This window comes from Microtus ochrogaster, chromosome 6 (assembly GCF_000317375.1).
Source record: "Microtus ochrogaster isolate Prairie Vole_2 chromosome 6, MicOch1.0, whole genome shotgun sequence".
NCBI classification, from domain to species: Eukaryota; Metazoa; Chordata; class Mammalia; order Rodentia; family Cricetidae; genus Microtus; species Microtus ochrogaster.
The window spans coordinates 66,321,784-66,336,610 of record NC_022013.1 but is presented as its reverse complement, the minus strand read 5'-3'; the positions used below and the strand labels follow the sequence as shown (position 1 = coordinate 66,336,610).

Sequence of the window (14,827 nt, the reverse complement as noted above, 5' to 3'; positions counted from 1 at the left end):
CCGGAGCTCACTAAGACCGGTGCTCACAGATTATTAGAGATGGGTTGATCGGGATATCAGAATTAGCCAGTAAGGGCTAGAGCTAAAGGGCCAAGCAGTGTTTAAATGAATACAGTTTCCGTGTAATTATTTCGGGGCATAAGCTAGCCGAGCGGCTGGGGTGCTGGGGACGCAGCCCCGCTGCTCCTATTACAACACTGACCAATCAATACGGATCAGATCAATAACTGGGTGTTTCTATAAATACAGGTATTGTCTTAATGGCACTGATAACTCAGATGTGGACACGGACTCTGTGCTGGAGGATCCAGGTTCAAGTACTCATGTAAGTTTTAACCACTTGAAACCCATACCCTACAGCATCATTAAAAAATGTTAAACAAGAATCCTCTTTAAGTCTGAACTATACAGACATTGCAGCAAAGTCTTGCATACACCTTAGAATGAAACTATTACATTGTCTTGTATGAGGGTGCAAGAAGGTCTTCCTTCAAAGGGTTAGACTCCACCAAAGCCATCAAAGACGTCAGAATCCTGGGAAAATTGTTCTTTCTCAAGAGAGCTGATGAAATCTCTGTAAGATGCAAGCTAAAAGCTACAGACATCTTTCAGCCTTTCCAAGGCGTGCTCTAAGAGGTATTTATAAAACAACACAAGCTCCCTATCAGACGTGGCTTTCTCTGAATGAACGCCATCATGTGACCAGGTGAACCAGACTAGCATTAGCCATATATTTTGTGATACCTTTTAAATATTTCCACTTAAGAAATAATTTAAGAAATATACTTCACTAAGTATATCAGATAGTTTTGTTTTTTAATGAAAACCATGGTAAATGTATTTACCTGAAGAGAGTTGGGAGGGTGGCAGAACTGGAAAGTATAAACATGTTTAAAGGTACCAGTGTCTCAGGACACATCTTTCTTATATCCAAAACAGGATATTTCATAAAAGGCCTAATCAGACTGCCTGCCATAGACTGAAGACCAGATAAGCAACATGTGAAGGGGGCACCCAATACAGACAAACAACACAGACCCATGGAGGCTAGAATAGGACCAACCCATCAGGATGCACCCAGAGAAATATCTAGGAACTCTACTCAAATCCTACCTTCTGTGCAGAAAGTAAACCACCTGGTGAGCTACACTGAGGGGACCAGGCATCCCTTTCAGGAGGAATCCCCCAACAAAAAGCACAGTGGTAAGAAAATACAGGCAAGAGGACCTATTGCAGAGGACAGGGACTCCAAAACGTACTTCCCAGCTAACAGCTCTCAAAAGACGACTGGAACCACAGAGACTTATTCACAAGACCTAGGAGGTGCATGGGAAGGGGACCCAAGTTCTCAGAAGCTGTTCTGACTTTCAATCTGCTTTGTGTAATTAGACCTGGGAAGAGAAACAACCGACAGAGCGTGAAGAAGCAAGCCATTCAGGAGGTAGCAGCTGAGCCTCTGGGAGGGCAGCATCACAGGCAGGCACAGGCTTTTCCCTTGCCAGACAGGAAGAGCTCCTGGCCAATGGGAAAGCAGCTTGGGTTCTGGCCACACCAAGGTGTCCATTTAATCATTAGCCCAGCCTCTTCTAGCTGTCTCTCTTTGAGGAAACTGAGGGACCTCCCTGAGTCTTGATTCACTGAGAGGAATCTTATGAGCCCTACTCATCCTATAAAACCGGCAGGGACTTCTAACCTTCCCAAAGCAGTACAGAGGAACCCAAGGGCACAAACCAAATGAAGCACGCGGCTGGTGGCAGGATATAATTCCAGCGGCCATATTTACAATGACATGAGCAACAGTTCAATGACAGTTCTCACACAATTCCACCCAAACTCCACAGCTGGACCCCACAGATCCTGCTTCCCAAGTCTGCACCTTCATCTCCATATTGTCCCCAACGCCATCCCTGCTCCCGGACTCTCCTCCCTGCGATCTTTTTTTCATAGTTCTGAATCACTGAACGCTTGCACAGCACCCACACTTCCTCTGCAGGGGCCTCCAGCTACAAACCCACTCTCCTGCCCCGCTGCTGGGCGACCAGCTTGGAGCTCCCTGAACGGCTCCGACAGGCCCGAGGCACCAGTTCCTGCCCACCTCCTCTCTGGCTTGGCAACCCCCACCACACTCCTAGGCACAAACCCTGAGGTGGATCACTGCAGCTGGAAGGCCCTGGCATGTTTGCTGTCCTGTTCACAAATGGCAGCTAATAATTCTTGGCAGAGGCTCTTCTGGGAAGAGGTGGCAGGTGGAGTCTGCCTCCTTCTGCATTAAAGTCTGTTAGACGACACAAAAGTCCCCAAGGGTCAAGGACGGGAAACCCCAAATCTCTACAGGCTCTGAAGATGCTGGCAGACAACCTAAACCAAGATTTATTTTATGCCAGAATCATAAGGGAATGAAGGAGTTCGGAGTGGATCAGTTTTTTAGCTTGGAATCCAAACCAGTGTCTTATAACAACAAGAAAGACGTGGAGCCTTGCAGAGAAACACTAGCAAATGAACGTTCAGAGCCTGAACTAGAGGGTTTTCCTCTCCAGGAGAGCACAGCCAGACACAGGTGACATCTTTACATGTGGACAGGGCTTTTGGACTTTCAAGTCCCTTCCATTTGTCTCCTCACTTCTCAGGACATTCAGGAAATGGGGTTGTCCCATTTTGACAAGAAAGCCTTAGTATGGGGAAGTGAATTGTGATGACCCAAAACACATCTCTAGGAAGTGGGACAGGAGTGGAGCCAGGACTTTTGATTTCTGATGTCCCACCTTCCCCATACACTAGGGGAAGCTAGCAAGGATAGACATTGCAGGAGTCAGGCTAGCCCGAGATTACAGCCAACTGATGTAAGCTAGCTGGGGGATGTAGAGATCTCAGCACAGAGACCCAGCATCCCAGGGTGTGCATGCCAAGACAGCAGCTTCTGAAACCTCCACACCCTGAGCTAGGTGAAGCCAAGCCAGGCTTCAGGATGGCTTCCCTGCAGAGAAGTCCTCAGTGAGGACCCATGCTTACTGCACATCTTCCTCAGTCTCTGGCACTCTGATGCCTCTGCTCCCTGGTTGCCACAGGCACCCTCATCCTTGCTAAGCTGGCTTGTCACTAACTCAGCCTTCTCTTCAGCTTCCTAGCCCCTTCTGCGCCCTCTGGGATGCTGCCCCAGAGTGGCAAACTCTTCTGAGCCCTTAATCTGTTTCTAGAGAAACCCAAACACCCCTTGATACCTGCTGCTCAGTCCTGTGGACCCTCCTTACAGTTTATATGTAGGCATAAAATTAACTTTTTTGTGCTGACATGGTATCCTCTTTATCTAGTCCATGTCAACAATAATGGCATCTATGAATAGAAACACATTTTTCTCCTCCCAAGTCTACTGCATTTTATTTCCTTTTGCTTTAATGTGCTGCCCAATACTATCAGTTCAGTGCTGAACAGATGGGCTGATAGACTCAGCCACACCTTGCTTTGTCTTAGGAATAAAGTCGTTGGTCTTAAACATTAACCATGATGTCAGCTACAGGTTTCTGTAGAGGATGACTTCCAGGCTGTAAACGTTCTTATGTAGTAGTCCTCGTTCGCTGAGAATGAACAATGCTGCTGGAATAAACAGTCGGTGGTGCTTTCTGTGCTCAGCATGAGGGTCACACAAACGCTCCCTCCCCTTATTCATGGGGTAAAACACACTGGGAATTTTTCCAAGAATGGACTCACTTTGCATCTTTTTCACTTAGTCTAAGATCTACAAAAGAAATGCTGCTTGCTGATGTTTGGAGACATTTGTATCTGGAGCCTGGAAGGCTACTGCTCCTGCGATTTTCCAAGTTTGGGTGTTTAGATTATTTTGCATTATCAGACAGGCATTCTTCTAGAAATGACAAAACTTCTCCTATGCAGAAAGAGTCCGATGTAGGCTGTTGATGTAGGATGTTGAAAGCTTTTATTCCTGTATTCTCTTTAAAAAGCAGATACAGTTGGTAGGGGATGTGCACACCTTTAATTCCAGTACTCAGATGGACTCTGTGAGTTTGAAGCCAGCCTGGTTTACATAATGAGTTCCAGGACAACCAGGACTACATAGTTAGATCCTATCTCAAAGGAATGGAACAAATAGACAGCTAGCCAGTTATAAAAATGCTTAGTAAACAGTTTCCAGAGAATTTACTCCCCTGCAAATTATTGAATATGTTGTCATAAAATCGTGTGCTCTGATCTCTTATCAACATTGGAATGTCTGTATTTTCTGTGGTGAGGTCTCTCATTACTACTGATTAGCTACTTTTTTTCTTTTTAAAATTATTTTTAGTTGGGTTCATTGCTTTCTCGAGCTTTTCAGAGTCCACGATGTCTCCATCTGTTCTCGGATTTGATGCTTTTGCCATCCTTCCTCCCTTTCTGCACTGGAAGGCACAAGGGGTAGGGGCTACACAATTGACACTTGCCTCCTGAGAGATGCAGGGGGCAAGCTTCCCCCAGAATACGACCTTAGATGGATGTGCAAATGCTGGCATACAGAATTCAGTGTTAAAGTATCTTTCAAATGCTTCTGGTAGTTTAGATGATATTAGAGGCAGATACGTTCCATACTTGAGAGATTTTATAGTCAGGTTGTCGTTGATTTCTCTTTTAAAGCCTTGAGAGTTAGAAAAATTTACTTTTTCATTGTTGTAGAATTTAATTTCTAAAAATTACATCTATTTGTTTATTGCTTATGTTGGAGTACACCCCATCCCGGGCATGTGGAGGTCAGAGGACAACTTGTGGGTGTCAGTTCTTTCTTTCTACCACAGGGGTCCTGGGAAGTCAAACTCAGGTTGTCAGAATTAGTGACAAGTACCTGCTGTGTCATCTTCAGGCCCTAGAGAAACCTACTTTATTAAGAGTCAATCTCTAGAGATTTATTTAAAAAAAAAAAACCCATGCATTCTGCCCCCATGGACATGTGGGCACCACATGCACCCCTGGAGCCACAGACGCCAGAAGAAGGCATCAGATCCCCTTCGTCAGGGGTGCAAACAGCTATGAGCTGCCATGCTGGGAATTGAACCCAGGTCCTCCGGGAGAGCACCACATGCTCTTAATCACAGAGCTATCTCTCCAGCTCTGTTTTGCGATTCGGTGAAATCTGTTTCATAGCCATGACGTGGCTGTTCTGTTTGTTCTGGAAAAGAACAGTACATGGCGTTCTGATAAAGCCAGTCAGGTAATTAGTTGATAGTTATTGACCTAATTGTAATCTGGATACTAACTACACTTGCTGCTTGTCTTTATCCCCTTACCCTATCGGTTACGGACAAGAGAGCCTGACCAGCTTCACCCACATTTGTGGGCTCACCGATGTGATGTTTCTACTTACTTCTGACGGGTTGGCTTTCAGAACAGTGTATCTGTTACTACAAACAAGCAGTACGACTGCATCTTGTGAGCTGACCTGGTCATCACAGGATCTCTCCTTCCTCTCCATCCCTGTCCCTCCATCCATTCGTCCCTCCCTTCTTCCCTTTCTGTCTCCCTCTTCTCTCTTCCCTATTGCTAAAAATGCTCCTTGTCATGAAGTCCTGTTGTCATGACATTTAATATTAACCTCACTCCTTTGGAGTCCGTATCAAATTTTATGACACCTTGCATCTTCGCACAGTCTAGCCGTCTTTAATTAATGACTTTAATTAATGGCACGGTCACTTCCGCAGCACTGGGTTATTGACGAAGGAAGCTGTCCACCGTCTTGCTGTTTCATCTGTTTTGTTTGCTTTTTGTAAGGTCTCACGATATAGCTCTGATTAGCCCTGAGCTTACAATCTTCTTGCCTCAGCCTAGAACGTCCAGCATGAGCCACCGTGCCTAGTGCTGCCTGCTTTCTGCGTGTGCTGCACTTGCTCCATCCCATTTCCTCCTCTCCTGACAGACTCTGGACAACTGACAGCTGCTCAGTACCCCACCTCATCTCCTCTACAGCTTGTGACCTTTTTATTTTTAAAATATTAAGACTCATAATCATCCTTACATTAGCATGGCAATCCCTAATTCAGAGTTTCTCCAATGGATGTAATATGTTAAGGATTTCACAACAAGATTCCCCTTAAGCCCCGTCCCCTGCTGCTCTGTGGTTCCCTTTAAGCCCATTATGCTCTCCACAGTAGCATGACGCTACTTCTTACATTAAATGACGTCACTTCAAGAGATTTAGAAATGAGAAGAAACCCTCTCATCTTTCCATTTCTCATTTTGGGTGCTTATTTCTAAAGTATAGGTTTCTACTTAAAATTAATTTTCTTTTAGCATGAAGAGCTTCCTTTAACATTTCTTACAGTGTGGATATGATTTGTTGATCCATTTTCTTTACTTGTATTTAGAATCTTTTTTGCTTCATTTTACTTTTTTTGATGAGTAGTTTTGCTTCACAATTTTTTTTCCTTTTCTTCACCCTTTTTTCTTTTTTTTTTCCAATATTGGGGCTTGAACCTTGGGGCTTTGCGCGTGCCAAGCAAGCCCTCTTCCACTGACCTATACCTCCAAATCTTTTTCAGTTCCTTAAAAATGCCATTCCATTGAACAGTGGACTGTTTTTACTATGTCTGAAAGAGAAGTCAATGGATTTTATCTTATTCTAGCATGTAATGTATTTTTCCCTACCTAATTTCATCTGTGTACATAAGGGTGGGGGCCAGAGGGCATCCTTGGGGTCAATGCTCTCTCCCTAACTTCCTTTAAAGTATTATCTTTAACCTTTGGCCATCTGAATTTGATGTGCCTAGAACTGGTTTTCTTTCCCATTTAGCAAATTCATTTTATGTGCATGCACTGACTTCCTGGTCCTCTCTGTTAACTTCACATCCGCCAGCTCGCCTTTCCTTGCCCTGCACATCTCTAAGTCTTCACTCGCCTTTTCCCTCCAGTTCGCAGTTATTCCCAGACCCGGCGTGATTCCTGTGCTGATGTGTGCTATCCGTTTCTCTGGGGTGTGCACCTTTCCCTACAATCTTGGACAGCTCTAAAGCAGTGACTTCAGAATCGATCACCTACTGATTGGATAAGTCTTAGCTATCACCTAAGATGCTACTGCCATCTCCTGATGCGTTTCTCTTGTCTCCCCTTGATTATGGGGTCTTCCCTGCTGCTCTTCACAATTTTTGACCATGAGACGAAATATACGGGGGAATTTTAATGAGTACAAATTTTTGTTTTGGCAAGGGTCTAATTTATTGGCCATTTGGCCTGGACTTATAGAAGCTTGATTTTTTTTTTATACTAAAAGTGGCTTCCTGCCAATGCCTACCTTTCCTGAAACCTCGTCTCAAACACCGCACATGTTCTTTAGGGTTTACTCAGTACAGCTGGCCAGAGGCCAGCTCTGAACTCTCCGGTAGCCGTTTTCTGGCAGGCTTCTGCGTATGATCGGCACACGATTGGCTAAGCACATGGCCACGGACGTCAGAGGAGCTCTCTTCAGACTGCTGGAGCCCTTTCTCTGAAGATAACCCCTCACTACCCTGCCCTACGAATTCCAGCTGTCCCAGCAGCCCTGATCTACTCTTTGCCTCCTCAGCAAACGGACTGACAGGCTCTGTGAGCTTTGCGGCCCTCCACAGCAGTTTTCCGAGTGTTTGTAGGCACGAAGCCAGGAAATTCTGGAGCTGTGGATCCCAGTCCTGGGATGCTCGTTTCCATTTTCTGAAAACAGCCATGTTGTATTTTGTCCTGTTTAATACTTCTTTATGGTGAGCTATCCACGCTGGTACCATTATACCTGGTGGCTGGAGGTGGCTTCCAGCAGCCTCAAGTTGGCCTCTTCATGTCCCCTTTGCAATAAGTCCATTCAGATCACTGCAGCAATAATGTCTTTTATATGGAGATTTCCAGCATTTAACTAAGAAAGTTTTCAAACATTCATAAAAGATTATAGAATGAATACCCCCTATATGCCTACCAGCTGAATTCCACAAATAATATCTGCTAAATTTCCATTTCATCAATCTATGCCTCTCTCTAGATGATTGCCAAGTTATCCTCTCTCCTGGTACATTTTTAAAGGTATTCTGAAGGCATTCAAATATTCAAATATCACAATTTTTTTTATAAAATTTAACTATCAATTCTACTTTTTAAATTTTTTTGAAACAGGATTTCTCTGTGTAGCCCTGACTATCTTAGAACTCACTCTGTAGATCAGGCTGGCCTTAAACTGACAGAGATCCACCTGCCTCTGCCTCCCAAGTGCTGGGATTAAAGACATACACCACCACTGCCCAGTTAAATCTTATCAATTCTTAAAATGAAAACCCAAGAAGAAACAACTGATGGACTGGAACAACGGAAAGTTCCAGATATGGTAGATGGCTATCTTTGTGTATACACCAAGTCCTACAACATCTGAGCCCCTAACGCAACTTTACCAGCCTGCATACGAACAATGAGCAGGAGAAAAAAATCTGGCAGAACCTGGAAGTAACATCTCAGAAACAGACGTCAATATGTTTCTCACAAGAAGCCAAATTATTAAACTCATAAACATCCTTTTCATTGTAGGAGACTGTGAATGCCATCAACAGATAAGGAACACATGAAAATTATGGCTTTAATTTCAACTATGAAGGTATCACCAGTTTTGTGAGGAGCTGAGCCTGTGCATAAAAATCACAGCAATGAATTCTACTCCCCCAAGACTTAAGATCAACAGACTCAACAGTCTGCGCTGCAATACCGTCGCCCTCGAAAACCTTTTCCATCTCCTAAGCTGTATAAACAAGATGATCCCAGGTGGAGAGGAGATCGCTGACGGTCTGCTTTGGACACCGCTTTCCCTGGGTCACATGAGGCCAGCAGTGCCTCCCAGGTCCTCAGAGGCCTTTGCTAGGTGTTATTGAAGACAATGTGGTCAGGAGCAGATGACAGCCACAGCTGACAAGCAAATGCGCTCTACTCAATCTGTTTCTAGAGCCTGGCTGCTGTCCACTGCTGTTGCCAGGGAGACAGACGTCAGCTTGATGGAACAAGCATCAGCGAAAACTTTCTCTTACCTCGTTTCCACTGATCCAACAGCCATTTCTATGGAAACAGCAGCTGCCAGCCAGCGGCAGAGAGGTTGCATTTACTTGTTAATGTCAGGTGTGGCTACCAGCCTGCACACTTCCGGGGACCCTGGTGCTCATTGGTACTAGGATTCCTTTGTTAACTATGCAACAAGGGAGCTCAGGGTCCAGAGAAGATATAAATGTTTAGCTCTGTTCTTTAATAGAAAAGAGAAATTTCCATTTAAAGCCAAATTGGGACTTAATTTCTTACTTTACCAAAGCCAAACCAAGGAGGCTCCGGAAGGACTGTGGCTTTTTCTGGTACCCCAACCTCAGTGTAAGTTCCACTCACATGACCTCAAGGAGGAGGAGGAGGACACCCCACTAAGAGGATGAGTTTTCCAGACAGCCTCAACCAAAGTGAAACTATGCCAATTTTCAGAGTCTTTTTCCTTCAAGTGGCCCTCAGGGATTACCCTGGCATTTTGGAAGCCAGAAGAGTACTAATCACACTGAGAAGGGGAACATACCTAGGAGGTCTCCGTGAGACATTCCCCATCTTCTAAGACAAGCTCTCACTCTGCAGCCCTGGTTGCGTGTAACACACTATGTACGGTCAGGTTGGCCTTGAATCCTCGTAGAGATCTTCCTGCCTCAGCCTCCTGAGTGCTGAGATTAAAGGTGTGCGCCACCATTCATGGTCAAGACTAGACTTCCATGTGCCTTGTCAGTCATTTGCCAGAAGGGTTCTGCTGTCCGAGACATGGATTCTTACCAACTCAGTACATTGCATTTCTCCTCTCCAGGATGGGATAACAGTTATCTCAGGACCTTGGTGCTATCCCTCTTTCCTAAGATGCAGATATACCAGAGGTGGGGACACCTGAGGGAATTCCGCTGCTCACTCTCTATCACTACATCCCGGTAGGGAAAGTGAAGTTGTCATGAAAAATACGCAGCACGACTATTCCCAGAGCATATGTCTTCGCTCAGAAATAGCTGCAAGTGATACCTCCTCCTCCTGGAGCGCTCTGCCCCGCGAGCCAGTGTTTGAGAGACACCAGAGATTTCCTAGCTCCCAATGCCATGAATATAAATGGACCAGCCTGCCTCACCATGCTGCAAGCCTGACTCTATTCTGCCACAGCACAGCCTGCATATTCTCCGCTGTAGCGTGCCCCCCCCCCTTGCTCTGTAAACCATCAGTCTTTATCCGAGGAAGCCAAGGCTTCATGAAAGCAGCCAAGTTTTCCGTTTGCCTAGACCTGATGGTTTGTGTGTTCAGAATAGAATCTAGGAAGTGACTTTCAAAAAGATGAACTGTTTTGAAAATTGCTCTTGCTTTTTTTTTTTTTTTTCCCTCAATGTTTGCCTTACCCAGTTTGCCCCCAACCTCCTCAATTGAGATAAACAGGCCTGGTGGTGGCTAATCTCCATTGTCAACTTGACTGGGCTTGGACTGTTCAGCAGGTCTGTCTCTGGCCTGTCGGTGAGGGTATTCCCAGAAAAGCTAAATGGAGGAGGAAAGACGTACCCTGAGTGAAGATGGCACTGTCCACAGGCTGCAGTCACAGACTAAATACAATGGAAAAAAGCAAGTCAAGTGCAGCGTTCAAATCTCTCTGCCTCCTGACACAGAAGCGATGGAACCCGCTGCCTCATGCTCACTGCCAACCTGTCCCCATTACTGTGGACTGTATCCTCTCGAGACACAGGCCCAAACAGACCCTTCCTGCCCATGGTGCTTCTACTAGGCAATTTGTCACAACTACCAGGAAAGGAACCAGTATCGGCCTCTCTTAGCAGCCAGTTCGGTGTCTGATTTTTAGGGAAGGGTGGGACTTGGTAGATTTCGGTCTTACCAGAACAAAACACACACACATACACACACACACACAAACTTAATTTAGAGCCAAATGGTTTTGAAGTTACAGACACACAGGCTCAGTTTACTTTCAGTTTTATGTGCTGAAAGCGGGTTTATGAAGAACGTTTATTGCCTGACAACATACAAGGCCCACTTCAGAAAAAATTATTTCAAATATTTTTGTGAGATGTCAGCAAAAGCCTTGAATTCCCAGAACCAGTGACAAATGACTTTAACCTATTATTTCAAGCAGGCCCGGGAGGGAGCTTACATAGTAATATATTTTAGACCACTGCCTTACAACATTTACATACTTATAGAATAAAACATTTAAACAGATTGTATAGCTTTGATTTCTCACTAATACAAACCTGTCTTGGCCAACCGCTATTATTAGCTGGCTTAGAAAGGCTGTCTTATTCCAGATCGCCTATGCGTTCTTCCCAGAGCCCGACAGCGGCCCCAATGGGGTCTGCGTTCTGCAGTTCTCCGAAGGCTCCCTCCACAAAGTCGGGGGCAGCACTGGCTCCGTGTGCAGACACCGTAATGAGGAAAGTCAGCTCAGAGAGGGAAGGATTTGGCCCAAATCACACAAATGGCAAAAGGCAGAGAAGACTCAAACTGCAGCTCTGCAAGCTGGGGTGCTTGAGCACTGCCTTTGGAAATGTCCTTCGCTGCCATTAATGAGGAGGAAAAGGAGCCCTCACCACATCCAATGCCAATAACAATGACTTTAGTCAGCGCACACTGACAAAGAACTCCTATGCCCCATGGTCATCTGCTGGTGCGGAGTGTGGCGTATGTGCTGATGATAAATATTCTCTTAGGTTACATCCTGGGAAGTGCACAAACTCTCCTCTTAAGAGTCTCCACAGAGCCCCCTGGGCTTTACCAGGGATGGGTGGGAGTGTGGAAGAAGATCTGTGAACTGAAGATAAGGATATCCTAGATGAGTAAAAGCTGGAAAAGCCTTCCTCACGCCATTCTACATTCACTCTGTGAGGCAGGAGCAAGGCAGGCTTATTTCTGAAGTAGAGACTAAAGATCAGAGTGACCAAAACCCATCGTGAACACGGGACCTGGGTAAGGCCAGATCTGGTGTTCCTTGAGATTTCAGAAGCCTAAGAAGTCTCTCTTGAGCACAGAGGTGTGCAGATGGCAGGTGGATGCTGAAGTAGAGAAGCAGGCTACCGCCCATGAGTACCACTGTCCCCTGGAGAATTCCATGGCAACTCTATGAGACCAGGCACTGGGGTTCGACATACACTGAGCATACACTTGAGAGGGTCAAGATATAAGGGAACAGCCTTACAAGTGAGCAGACCCCAAGCTGCTAAAGAGCCAGAGGAGAAGATAAGAGACAGCAACCACACAGACTTTAGACCTAAGGGAGGCAGTCATTTCAGTTCTCCTCCCATCATAGGATTCCTTCAAGGACAACCAAATAAGGCACGGCCTTACAGTTCCAGGCCGCTCCAGCTCTTCCCAAGGGGCACCATCAGCAGCAGAGATGGTGCCATCTGCACCCGTGCTCACACAGCATGCATGCAGCTCACCTTAGAGAGCAAACAAAACGAAACCAACAGCATTTTCAGGAGAGACCCAGCCTTCAAATGCCTTTAAAATGTGCAAACCCAAAACCAACCGTGTAGATTAGATCCAATGGGATGCCATGGCTGTAGGCAAAGGAAGGAGCCACAGACGCATAAGCAGATATTTAAGAAGGGTTAACATTCAGGCATCCTGGTGAATGCTTGTCACCGCAGCACTCTGAAGGCAGAGGCAGGAGAATAGCCACCAGTGTGAGGTAAGGATGTACTGAACAATGAGATGCTGTTTCAAACACACACACACACACACACACACACACACACGCATGCATGCACACGCATGCACGCACACACACACACACCACACACACTAAAACAAGCAAGCAAACAAACAAAAGGGTTCAATGTCACATCTGGTGTCACTGTCACTAGTGAGGCCAAGTTAGAATGGCATAATGCATGAGGTCTTGACTGACCTATGATGGGATGCTCGGAACCCAGTGCTTTTGAGATCACATGCTAGTCAGTCTGAAAGTCCCTTAAGGTTGTGCCACAGAAATGTCTTCTGGCCTTTTGTGTCCTTCTGGCTCTATAACTCCTCTAATATTAAAGCAACAATTCTAAATTTGCTTTAACAATAGCAACAAAAAATACAAATGGATAACAAGAGGGCACAGGCAGGCAGATTAGTACAGGAACCCTCAGAGGTGGTGAGGTAGGGGAGGCCGGAGGAGCCAGAGAGTTTCCACTTGAAGTCCCCCCGGCTCTCCCAGCTATAGTGCTTGCTGTACAGCTTGGGCTACAGCCTGGGCCTGAGACTGGAGCCTGCATCTTAGACACCTTGGCACCCCAGGCCTCAGGCCCAGAGCCAGGCCCTCATCAGGAATGGGGAGGATGCTAGCCAAAGAGCTTTGCAGACGCAGCTCTGACGCCACCCAGAGCCTGCCTCAGCATTTCTTACCCAAGTGGCTTGGGGGATACAGAGGTAGGGGAGGGAGTGTGCATCCCCTGGGGGTCTGAGCACAGTGTGAGCCGACAGCTAAAAGCACCAGGAAGTCTTAGGCTTGCTTTTTAACACCGAAACATCATCTGGTCTCTCCTTCCTCGTTTTCATTTAATATAAAAATAATGCCTTTCAAAAACTTGCTATTTTCCTTCAAGATATGTTCCAGTAAACTGTTTGTTTGGTGGGGATGTGTGCTTTTTTAAACCCTCTAGTTTTGGGATCCTCCTACAAGGCTTCACGTTGAACCCATGTCATGATAATGGGAAGCCCCTGCCCCCATCTTCTGTTTTTAGCTTTTTTAAAACACCTCACGATTTGGCTGGCTTGTATCTCTGCTCCATCATGCCGGGGCAACAGTTCCTGCCCAGAGAGGGGGAACTAAAGATAAGGCACGTCACTGGCACTGTTAAAATTAGTGGTTTCCATGGCCTCCGTCAGTTGAGTTGGGTTCAGGAGACATGGGGCGCCAAGGAACTCACGAACACAGCTGCAGCTGATGGCCTTGTATGGGGAGTTCCTGTGGCAACGCTTCTGCAACTAGAACCGCTACTCTCACCACTCTGACCCCAACTTCAGGCCACCAGAGGCTCCAAAGGAAGAAGGCCTTGTAGCTGGGCATGAAGGCTCACACTTTTAATCCCAGTGTTCAGAAGGGCTCGATAGTAAGTTCTACACTAACCTGGGCTACAGAGTTAAGACCTTGTTTCAAAAATGAAAAAAAAAAAAAAAAGAAAAGAAAAAGAAAACCAAATGAGTGATAAAGTCAGGGCGGACGGCCTTTTAAAGTTCACATCTGTAGAAGGGAGCTGAGGTGGGTGCTGGGTGCTGGGTGCTCTCCTCCCAGCCAGTCCCTACTCCTTGCTCTTCTCACAGGTGGAGGGAGGCACTGCTTCAGAGCCTCTTCTAGAGAAGGGACTTTTACGACTGTGTTTCATGACACAGAACTGACCACACTCAATTCATGGCAAAACAGGTCTGGAGGAACACAAAGAAACGGGTCCAGACAGATAAGTGGGCTCTGCCTTCTGCTCTGAAAAAGACAGTATCTCCAAAAATTGAGATAAAGCTCACTCTACTAACTCAGCAACATGATGACATCGTGTCCCGAGATACAGCCTCTGAAAGAGCAAGATAAAGTAAGCGAGTAGATAAGCTCACTTGGGATGAAGTCCATCAGTGTGATTTCCTGAGAACTTCTGGGCTCAATGCAGTGGCTAGGGCCAGAGGGGGGGTTTGGGTGCCTTCTAGGCTGCTCAGGGCAATGGCTGTATGCTGGAACTGGTGTGTGTGTGCTGTGGTTGGTGTTGTTGTTTTTGAGTTAAAAATTGGCTATTTTTTTAAAAAAAATTGATCCTTAAAATTTCAAATTGTACAGACTATAAATATTATGTCTAATTATTAA

The 14,827-nt window shown here is 45.8% G+C and overlaps 1 protein-coding gene across 4 annotated transcripts in view; it reads right to left on the bottom strand.

Moving 5' to 3' along the window:
- Cacna1d (calcium voltage-gated channel subunit alpha1 D) overlaps positions 1–14,827 on the bottom strand; it is a 307,540-nt gene that overhangs the window by 111,066 nt on the left and 181,647 nt on the right. The gene's annotated exons all lie outside the window — the stretch shown is intronic.